We start from the raw sequence: 10,087 nt of genomic DNA on the forward strand, positions 1-10,087 counted from the left end.
TCAATCTCCTAAAATGATAAGAGGGTAAGGTTTACACCGTAAAGTCTGGAAGAGCGCAATGCAGGCAGATTTAGCCAACCACAGTAAATGTTTTTTCTCTAGACCAACCTTTAAGAAGACCTTTAAGTCCTGACTGTACTGCATTTGCTAAAAACTCGGCTCCTCTTAGCCTAAATAGCAGCTCTCCTTTCCCCACCCCCATTGCTGCAGTCTTGACCTCATGTGCAGTCTGTGCAGTTATGCTGGTATTATCTCATGAATCCCTCTGTACTTTCACTGCCTCCTCTGCTCACTCACCCCGTTTTTCCACTGTAGGGATAGTGGTACATTACTTTTTGTTATTACGCCGTCAAGTGCCATCTTGAGCAAACCTGCCTGCAACATATAATCTCTACCTCAGCAATCCTTCCTAAACAGTGATTTGCACAGCCATTTGCAAGTAAGAGCATGTCACAAAGGGAGCATGGGAGCATGCAAACCAAACAGCACTCCTGAACTCTAACCAAGTCATTACAGAAAAGGAGGCAGCTGGTGTTGGGGCCTAGGTTCTGCTTAAGTCCTACATTAGGTGCTCAAGTGAGGATCTCTATTCTAGGAATTGCATCTCAGTCTATACTTGATCTTCACTTCTTTCATTCTCCTTGTTCTATTCATATGGGAAAGAACATTTTGCTACTTCATATCTGTCAGGTCTAACTCATCTCCCCACTCAGCAGTTCTCATTTTACATCTCTTTTTCCCTAGCTCTGACACAGCTGTGTCTGTCAGTCTTTTTTTTTTTTTTTTTTCTAAACCTCATTAATTGTCTACTTACTCTAGCATTGCCCTTCCCTGCATATTTTCTTCTTTGGAATACCATATCTGGATAGTTTTAGTAGCTGTGCCTTAGAGAAATCCATCCTTTCCACTCTCCAGGCTCTGAGCTTCTCAGTCCAGGTGACTTTGTTGTTTCCTTAATTTATCAAAAGTCATCCTTCTGAATACTGACAACCTTGGCAAATTATATATTTTGGTTTACTCTTCATGCAGTTTGAATCAAATCCACTTACAGTCATGCAAGCTGAGGCCATTTCCTACAATCATTTCTCTGTCATAGCCATAGCATAACCAACATTAGGTAATGTAAATCAGAAGAGTATCTCCAGTCTGGTCATTAGTCAATTACATCTAAAAGAGACAGCAAGAAAAAGTGCAGCTTATTTATTATCCTAAAGTATTCCCTGTAATTATAATAAAAAGAAAGGAGAAGGGACAAATTCTTGCCTGCCCTCCTGAGAACCAATGAATGCTCTGAAGCATGACAGCAAATTCTCCAGTCTAACCTGCTGATTTATAATTTCAGTGAGTCTAATATCATACTATTCACTACTTGACCCTGTTACCTGCATTAGCCTCAAAATCCAGGTACCTTTAAAGTGGAGGAAAGCTTCTAAGCTCGAAGAAAGTTATGCAAAGGGGTCCTTGAACCTCTTCTGTACTCATGGGCTGTGGAAGAAAAGCACAAGACAATTTATTACTGCCCATTTCTTGGTATCAGGAGATCATTTGAAATCTTGGAGAGATTTTTCAATTCTGTGTCTCAAAATGTAGGGGAAGTTATTCCTTATAGCAGACAATAAACGGATGTCAAAATAGTTGGTTTCTTCAAAGATCTAGTCATTGTTTCCTAGTTTTGTGCTTGGGGATTTGAAGAAACTTTTAAGCTGAATGGATGCTTACAAAATGATAACCAAAGACACACTAACAAAAACATAAGCAAATAAAAAATTAAAAATGTCTACTTCCCTGGCTGGTCAAGGGAGGGCAGCTTTTACAAAATGTTATCAATATGTGTGCCTCTCATATATAAAATCCAAGCTTGAAAAAGACAGCTTATAATTGCCACTAGTTCTAGAAGGACCATTGTGCAAAAGATTGTATGATCCCGTTGTTGTACATAAAACACCTTGCTTTAGCTTACAAAAAATGGGCTACATTTAGAGGAGCAACTCCTCTCAGGAGCTAAAAGTTAGCTTCCAATTTGTGAACCTCCACCATCAATAAAGCTTCTTAAGGATAAACTCTCCCCTAACTTACTATTGTGTTGCTCTATACCCACAGATTTAGAATTTACCTATTACCTCTTACAAGAAGAATGGTTATCTTTAATCAAAAGTGAGAAAAATTCACCATCTGATCTTGTCACCTGATGAAGAGGGGAAGACAGAGATATGAGACATTTTGGGAAACAGTAGATTTGTTCCCCAAAATGAAGTTTCAGTCATTTCAGTACATTCATCTTATTACACATGAGATAAAGGTGACCTGCCTGAATTTTATTCATGTTTTTTTCAGTTGTAGAGATACTTATCTTGCTGGCAGATGTACAACTCCTTTTCCTGCCTGGTGGGACATAATGCTACAGGGAAGTCCCCAACTGCAAAACTACTGGCATTTGTGTGGGACTTTTACTGCTGCCTTTTGACACTTCTCTCCTGAAAACTCATTAATGCAGAACGTGCCACTGAGCTTCTTCTCAGTCAATAACCCTTCAGCTGGAAAGGACTGTATTTCTCATTTGCATGCAGGCCAGCCCAGCAGACTGCACAACCTCTCTAGGCAACCTGCTCCAGGGCTTGACTGTGCTTATGATAGAAACCTTTTCCCCACATCATGTTTGAACCTCCCAGGAACATTTTATGACCACTGTCTCTCTACTTGTTGCTGCAAACCTCCAAAAAGAGCCTAGCTCTGTCTCCTCTGGCAGACACTGGCAAGTTGTCATTAGATTCCCCCAAAGCACCTCATTTCCAGACTAAAGAAAATCATGCCACTTAGTCTTTCCTCACAGGACAAGTGTTCTGGCCATGGTCCCTGACCGATGGCACTGGCAACACTGACCTGAAGAATACTCCATGGCCACACTCTTAAAGTACCTACCAGAAAGCTTCAAATCCACAATTTGCCTAAAATGAAGAATTGTTTACATGCAGCATCCTGAAATATTTATTTCTTATGATTAAACCATGCACAGCTTAGACTATCTGCCAGCATATGGGAGCTACTTTTGTGGGTAGGTGGCAATAATGGTTAGGAAGATAAAATGACATATCTCACTGCAAAATATTTTCAAGCAGAAAAAAAGTAGGTTTTCAAGGGCTTAAATGTATTTCTGAAAAAAATCTGCTTGCTCTAAAATTAAAACCTGGAGGTGAAAAATTCTTCAAACAAACATTAGAATTCCAATTTTCAACCAAAAAAAGGGTCAGTTTTTGGTTATCATTGATGTAGCAGCTTTTTTGCCATCAATGGGCAAACAACTTTCTTGAGTAAAAAAGTTCTATTGCACTCTTGTGAACATTATTCATGGCAAAACGTTGTTTTTTTCTAACCAGCTCATACAGAAGACATGATCATTGCCATTGCATGTCATAAATTTGCACAGTAGAGCACTCATGACAGTCTTCTGATGGGACCATTTTTTACACTATAATAAGTAGATCTCCTCAGCCTCTCCTCCAGTCTTATCATAAATCTGTCACACCAACCCCTGGCTTTCCATTTCAGCCTACACACACCTGCCATATCCTATACTTTCGCTAACATACTTTATTTGTGCATAGCAGCTTTCCTCATGAGGATCTCACAGCTTGGATGCACAGCATCATCCCTGCCTGCCTTTTGAGTACTGCTTGACTTCCTCTGGAGCAGGATGAGAAGTGCCATCAAGGTTGTAGTGGCCAGAAGTCATGAGAAACAGCACAAGTTGCACAAAAAGGCTCATCTGTGCACTGTGCCAAAAGCCCTTCTTCGGGTGAGGTCCCCATGGCAAAGAACTTGCCCTGGAAGAAGGAGCAGAGATTGTAAAAGCAGCTGGTGTTCTTTAGCCTTGGCCAACACAAGAAGGCAAGATGAAGATCATAACATTGTATAGGTCTGACAAGAGTATCAGTGTTTTCTTTCCACTTTTGAACTGGAGAAAGGACCAGAACCCTTTCAGTGCCATGCTCCCTTGGATCAAAACAGAACTCACCCAGCAGCTCCTCCTCCAAATCCACCTTCCAAACATTTTACCACACCATCTGTTCTTATTTCTGAGTCTGGACAACCACATATACATGCTTATATGTACAAAGACCATGTAGCTCTTACCTTAAGACATATAGGTGCCCAAACTGAGCTGATGACCCTCAGGGTAGAATCATGGTCTTGTACCTATTTTAATCATCATGCCTTCTTTGGGGCATGGCCAAAATTCCTGTCATCAGAAGTCATGTTGAGAAATTTTTCATTTTTTGAAAATCCCCCTCACATCTCCAGCACAGCTGACACCACGGTTCCGTGTAATTCCTGCCTCCCCAGCCCCTCCTTGTCACATCCCAACCTTCCTGGCTCCCACAGCAACAGCCTGCATGCTGCTCCATCACAGACCCCAGCTATGGCACACATGAAAAATATTCTGCAGTAGATTCAACACCTGGAGAGCTGCAGCACCTACTGCCTCACCCTCCTGTGCCCCAGCGTAGCCAGTTCTCTGCAGTCCCAGACCTGCCAGCCCCGAGAAGCTGCAGCACTGCAGTCTCAAACCCATGCCCCGGGCATGGCCAAGCCCCACAACCAGAACCATGAGGGCAGCTCTGTGGGGCTGTGATCTCTGTTTGCGCTGACACACCATGTGTCAAGCGTAACCCTTTGGCACAACGTAGCATCCACCTTTCAACTCGAAACCAAAGCAAGCTGGCAGGGAACTTAACCTATCACTGTGAACCATGCAGTGAAGGCTTCCCAGCAAGGGCTTCAAGGTCAGTCGAAGGTGTGCATCAGGCTCCTGCCTCTTGCCACTGCCTTTGCCCAGGCACATCACTCAACACCTTCTGGACTCTTTAAGAATGACCTTCGAGAAGGCACCCCAGTTGGTCATGAGCCTAATATACTGACCCTGTAGCAGAAAATAAACAAGAAAAAACAAATGTTGTTAAGTCTATGAGTTCCCTCAGAGCCCCTTGGTGTAGGCATCATTCCTCTAGACTGCAACAGAAGCAGCTCCTCTGCCCTGACTCAGGCTCCCACAGTATCACAGATGAATTACATCCTCAAACAGACTGTTTCTCTCTGTTGACTTTACTGGAAGCCCCAGACAGCTGGATCACGGGCATCAGCTCTACAGATGCCCACACTCGGATATTTGGATCCACTGCTCTGGGCCAGCTGCCAATGAGAAGTAAAGCCCTGCTCCTTCCCACTCCTCCAGCATGCCTAGAGCTGCCTGGAGATCACTGAAGCTGTTCTGCAGAAAGGGGACATCTGGGACTGGGCTCCAGCTCTGTACTAAGCCCTCCCCAGCCACTTTTCCCTCATTTTTTCTGCTTCCTGTGCCACACCACGGCGGCACCAGCAGAGATCACTTTGGTTCATTTCCAAATGGGAGGCAGCCTGCAGAGGTGGAGTCAATACCTGTAGAGTAATGAAGCTGGGTTAATTAGCATCGATAATATACAGCTGTGGGCTGGCTTCAGGGGCGGTGGGTTGGCTGATGTAGATAAGGTGCAGCTGTGGCTGTTCTGTTAAGGGGTTGTGAGCCAATGAGGAGAGAGCAGCTGAGGAAGAAGCAAGAGGAGGGAGAACGCATGCCCTGGATGAGGTGAGGCAGCAGAGGGACTGTATGAAGAGTATGCTGGTATGAGGTGGTGAAAGACTTTGTTGGGGCATGATAGTCTGGAGAGTGCTGTGAAAAATACCCAGTTTAGAGAAGTCAAAAGGCCTTCTAAATTATGCCAAGGGTTTTTTTAGCACTCAGTAGCCTTAGGATTGGGAGAGGAGATCAGGAAAATAGTTTTGACCCACCCTCCTCGCATTTCCCAGGTCCCCAGTTTGTTCAAGAGGCCTAGCTGAATGCTAAGCCTCAGATTTTCACCCAGAAACATTAGCATATATTCAATACAAGCATTTTCTGTGCAGCTTGTTTAATATTTAAGTTATAAAATCAAGTTTGTGTCATCTGTTGCATCCTGCTGTATGGGCATAGCTCAGCACTTTTGTTGCTACATGGTACCATGTCAACGGCCATAGGGCTGGTCTCTCCTAATCCCCTTACATGTCACCCCCTTTGAATCCATGCCCTCTAAAAATGTGTTTCTCATATTGCATTGCCTTGGCCTCTAAACATTTATTTGAACAGACAGCTACAGCTGGGGATTTTCGTCTCTGCACAGACTGAACAGCTGCTTGTGGTTACACCCAGCCCAGCTCACAGAAGTGCTGTGCTCTGCCTTTGGTGGGAAGCCTGTCAGGCTGGGAGGAATGAAATAGCAGCAATCATCTGAGAGTCATCGAAAAGCAACAGGAGCAGGGGCACAGCCCTGGCCAGGCAGGCAAGGTCAGCAAAGAAGGGGCTGATGAATTACATAGGACAAATGTGGAGCTCGCTGAAAGTCATCAATGAAAAATGGGGGCTTTTTATAACACAAATGGTAGATGACCCTGGCTGAGGAACGGCTGACTGCATGGGAAACAGCTCTGCACAGCCAGGCTATACCTCTTCCATGTGTCTGTCGGGCCCAGGGGAGGGTCGCTGGGATGTGCACATGCCTAGATATGTTCATGGCACTTAGAGATGTGCATTGAGCACAGATGATGGCATCAATATAAGAATTTTTTACCACTTGAAACTGGAGAGTTGCAGAAGACTTTGCAAACAAACTGTGCCCTTCTAAGAATGCAGCTTATGAATGGCTTAACCCTAGTGGATTAGCTGCCAGTAAAAGGAGTGGTCCTGCTCTTCCATTATCCCATCCCTGCAGCCTACTCCTCCCTCGTCATTTTTGCTGAGCGACACTGGAAGTTTTGTGGAATGGCTTTGTTGATTTGGCTGGGAATTAGCTTAGTTCTTGTTTTAGTGTTTTTTGATGGGCTGATTTTCAAGCCTGACCACTGACCTGATCTGATATACTGAGCAGGCACAAGGGCAGGCACTGAGCTGACCCAAGGAATGGAGTTTAAAACATATGAAAAGAGAATTGCCTTGTCCGCGCAAGCAAAGCCAAAGAGCAGACAAGGTGTCATTGGTATGGACACTACAACCTGGCACTGTTACATTTTTCATGCAGTGCCTTGCACTGTGTGTCAGTATGCTGATGGTGTTGCTGCAGTAGAGGTTCACAGCTATGCAGGAGAAGACTTTCCCTCAAAGAACCATCTTCCAGGCAAGCCTTAGCCCGGAGTTTGTGTCTTTCTCTGGAGAAATGTAAAATCTGACTTGTTCTGAAGGGGGTGAGAAAACAACCTAGATTTCTCGCAGAAATGATCGCAGAGACACCAAGGTTTTATTCCTCTATCCAAAAACCTGTAGAAGAAATTCAAAGCCTTTCTGTGGTTTTATATGCAGAAGGCTGCACTAACACATGTCTGGAGTAAGTTGTTCAGATGCTGTCCTTATCAGGGGAAAAAATCAATGATGGTTTTCTCTCTCCCTCCCATCTGTACAACAGGTCTTCAAGGAGACACACACCCAAGATCAAAATTTGGTGTTGCAAGGGGTATGGCGATTTGAGTTTGTTTTCTCATCGGTTACAGATCATCCTGAAATTTCTCAAAACTATTGTTTTGCTAAGACTTAATTTTTAGATTTTAAACTGTGATATTGACCAGTGCTGTAAAAGCAAATCAAAACCCCCACTTCAAAATAATAATTAAAAAGATGTTTTAGTCTGAAATTATGCTGAGACCAAACACACCTACATGATTGGAACCTTCTTCTATTTGAAGTAAAACTTCACACTAAATCAACACAGCTTTGCAAAGCATTTTCATTGCATGGGACTCTTTTTCTAATGCAAAATAATTTCTCAGTGAGTTACATCCCAAAACTCTGGAATGTGGGAACTCCAGATCAGGAGCAAGGTGTGAGTGTGCCTAGTTGGGCTCTTTGCTAACTGAAATGAATTAAGGTTTTGCTGTGGACTGGAAATTTTCTCAAAGGTGGGGCAGTGAGGTGTTGTCTCTGGTGAGATTAGGAAATGTCTTTTTTTTCCTTTCCATTGCTGATACCCCAGACAATATAAATGTGCAGAATGTGATCCTGTAAAAGCTTTCAATCTCAGCTGAGGCTTTGCATTCCAGCTGTCAGGTTTTTACTTGTTTACCTTGGAGACTGGCTTCAAGGGATACGATGGAAGTGATAATTGGAGCGGAGTGGCTGCCAGCAAGCCAAAACAAATGTTTCAATAAAAAGTATTTTATTCTGCTAAGGATACTTATATGAACAAATGGCAACCTTGGGTACAAACCAGAAATAATCCTAAGCATTTGTCTCCCTCCCTCTCTCTCCACATACCTCCCCTGCAGCAGGTTTCATACCACACACAGCATCATTGCATGCAGATTTCTATCAATGTTTCAACGCCTCACCTGATGGGCCCCAGGAGTTTTTGGGACCAGGCTTGCCATACTATTAAAGAGGCACTGTGGATGGGGGGGAGTTCAATAGCTGGAGATGAGCAGGGGCCTGGGCTGTGCCCCTCCCGGGCACCTGCCTCCCCTCCTCACTCTCCCCAGGGCATCACTACTGTTGCAGATCTGCTCTGGGGAAAGGCTGAGCCCTAGGGCTGCCCCATCTTGCTGTCCTGCCTGACGGTGGCCTCCAGCCCTTGCCCACCCCCCAGATCTGGAGGGTTTGCTGCTGTGGCTTGTCCAGTGCAGAGATAAGAATAAGCCCTGAAACTCAAATAGGACCTCACACTTTGAACTCTGTTTCCCTCCCCGCAGCAGCCCAAATCTGGCTTTTACAAGAGATGAAAGGTTTTCAGGTCATGCAGGCCCAACCTTTGAAACATGTTCATGACCAAGTAACCTCCTTATCCATTATTAGCACTTCTCTAAACAAAAGCTTCTGGAGGAAGCACTGTGTTTATGTGCTGAGCCTGCTGTGCCTTCTGCTTCAGCAAGTCAGGAACACAAAGTCTGACTGCAAGAGCAGCCATAAAGTCAAAGGGAAAATAAGTCAAGGCTACGACTGGCTAATACTAAGTTTTTGCTGCTTAGCCCTGCCTTCCTGTGTCCCCTACCAGCAGCTAGGCCTATGAGCTGGATGAACTATTTCAGCTGGCCTATTCAAATCCCCTAACCAGGTATTTAGCAAGATATTTAAGTAGCACAGTGCATGAAAAAACCCTGACGCTGCATGTTTTGGTTGCTACCACCAAATGGAGCTTGAACTCTAGTGAAGATGTGGCCAGTTAAACCAGCTTTTCCATCCAGCGGCTGAAACCCCACATGAGCACTGGGAGCTGCTGCCTCTGTGTCACGCAAGCTGTCAAAGTGTGGCTCCATGCCCAGTCCTCGGCCACAGGATGAAGGATGTCCCTGGGGCTAAAGCTGTGCGCAGTGGTAGGATCAGCTGCTGACTTGGGGAGCAACAATGCAGGACTAGTCCTCCCCACAGCCTGCAGCATCACAGAGCTGGTAAGGGCTCTCCTGAAACTGCATGGAGCAGTGGGTCAGCCAGCTGCTGCAGCTGCAAATGCAGCCAGGACAAAAACGTGATCAGTTTTCAGGCTCCTCATGTCCCTGCCCTGGCTCCCTGCAGGAGCACCAAGGCCAGCACAGGCAGCCCTGATTTAAAAAGATGTAAGATGCTGTGGCCTTTGCCATCATAATTGCTTGCTAATGGTGTAAATTTGAAAGTTCACTCTCCCCTGCCTGGCCCAGTCCTGCACAGCTGATGGAGCTAAGCAGTTGCACTGTTGGTCTGCTCTTGGTGACTGCGTGGGAAGCCAGAACCCACTTCTGCCTGGCTCCTCATCTGGGTTGGCCTCTGTCTTTTGCCCTAAAGCTCTCTGTTAGCTTGCAAAGCCAAAGTTAAACCCTTCAGGTTTATCATTTGAATATGTCTCTCTGCAGGTCTGTGTCTTCATTAGTAAATGCATGTATGAATTGTCACTTCTTTTACACATATCCTTCTTACCTTGTTCCTAATAGGAAAAGCAATTAATGACACCAATATTTTCATGCCCTTGTTAAGTGATAAATGTCTTTTACATCAACTATGCAAAGATCAGGGGAATGTGCAGGGCAGTGTGTTTCACTGCATGTTGCAAAGTATGACAAAACA

Source organism: Falco peregrinus, chromosome 7 (genome assembly GCF_023634155.1).
Source record: "Falco peregrinus isolate bFalPer1 chromosome 7, bFalPer1.pri, whole genome shotgun sequence".
NCBI classification, from domain to species: Eukaryota; Metazoa; Chordata; class Aves; order Falconiformes; family Falconidae; genus Falco; species Falco peregrinus.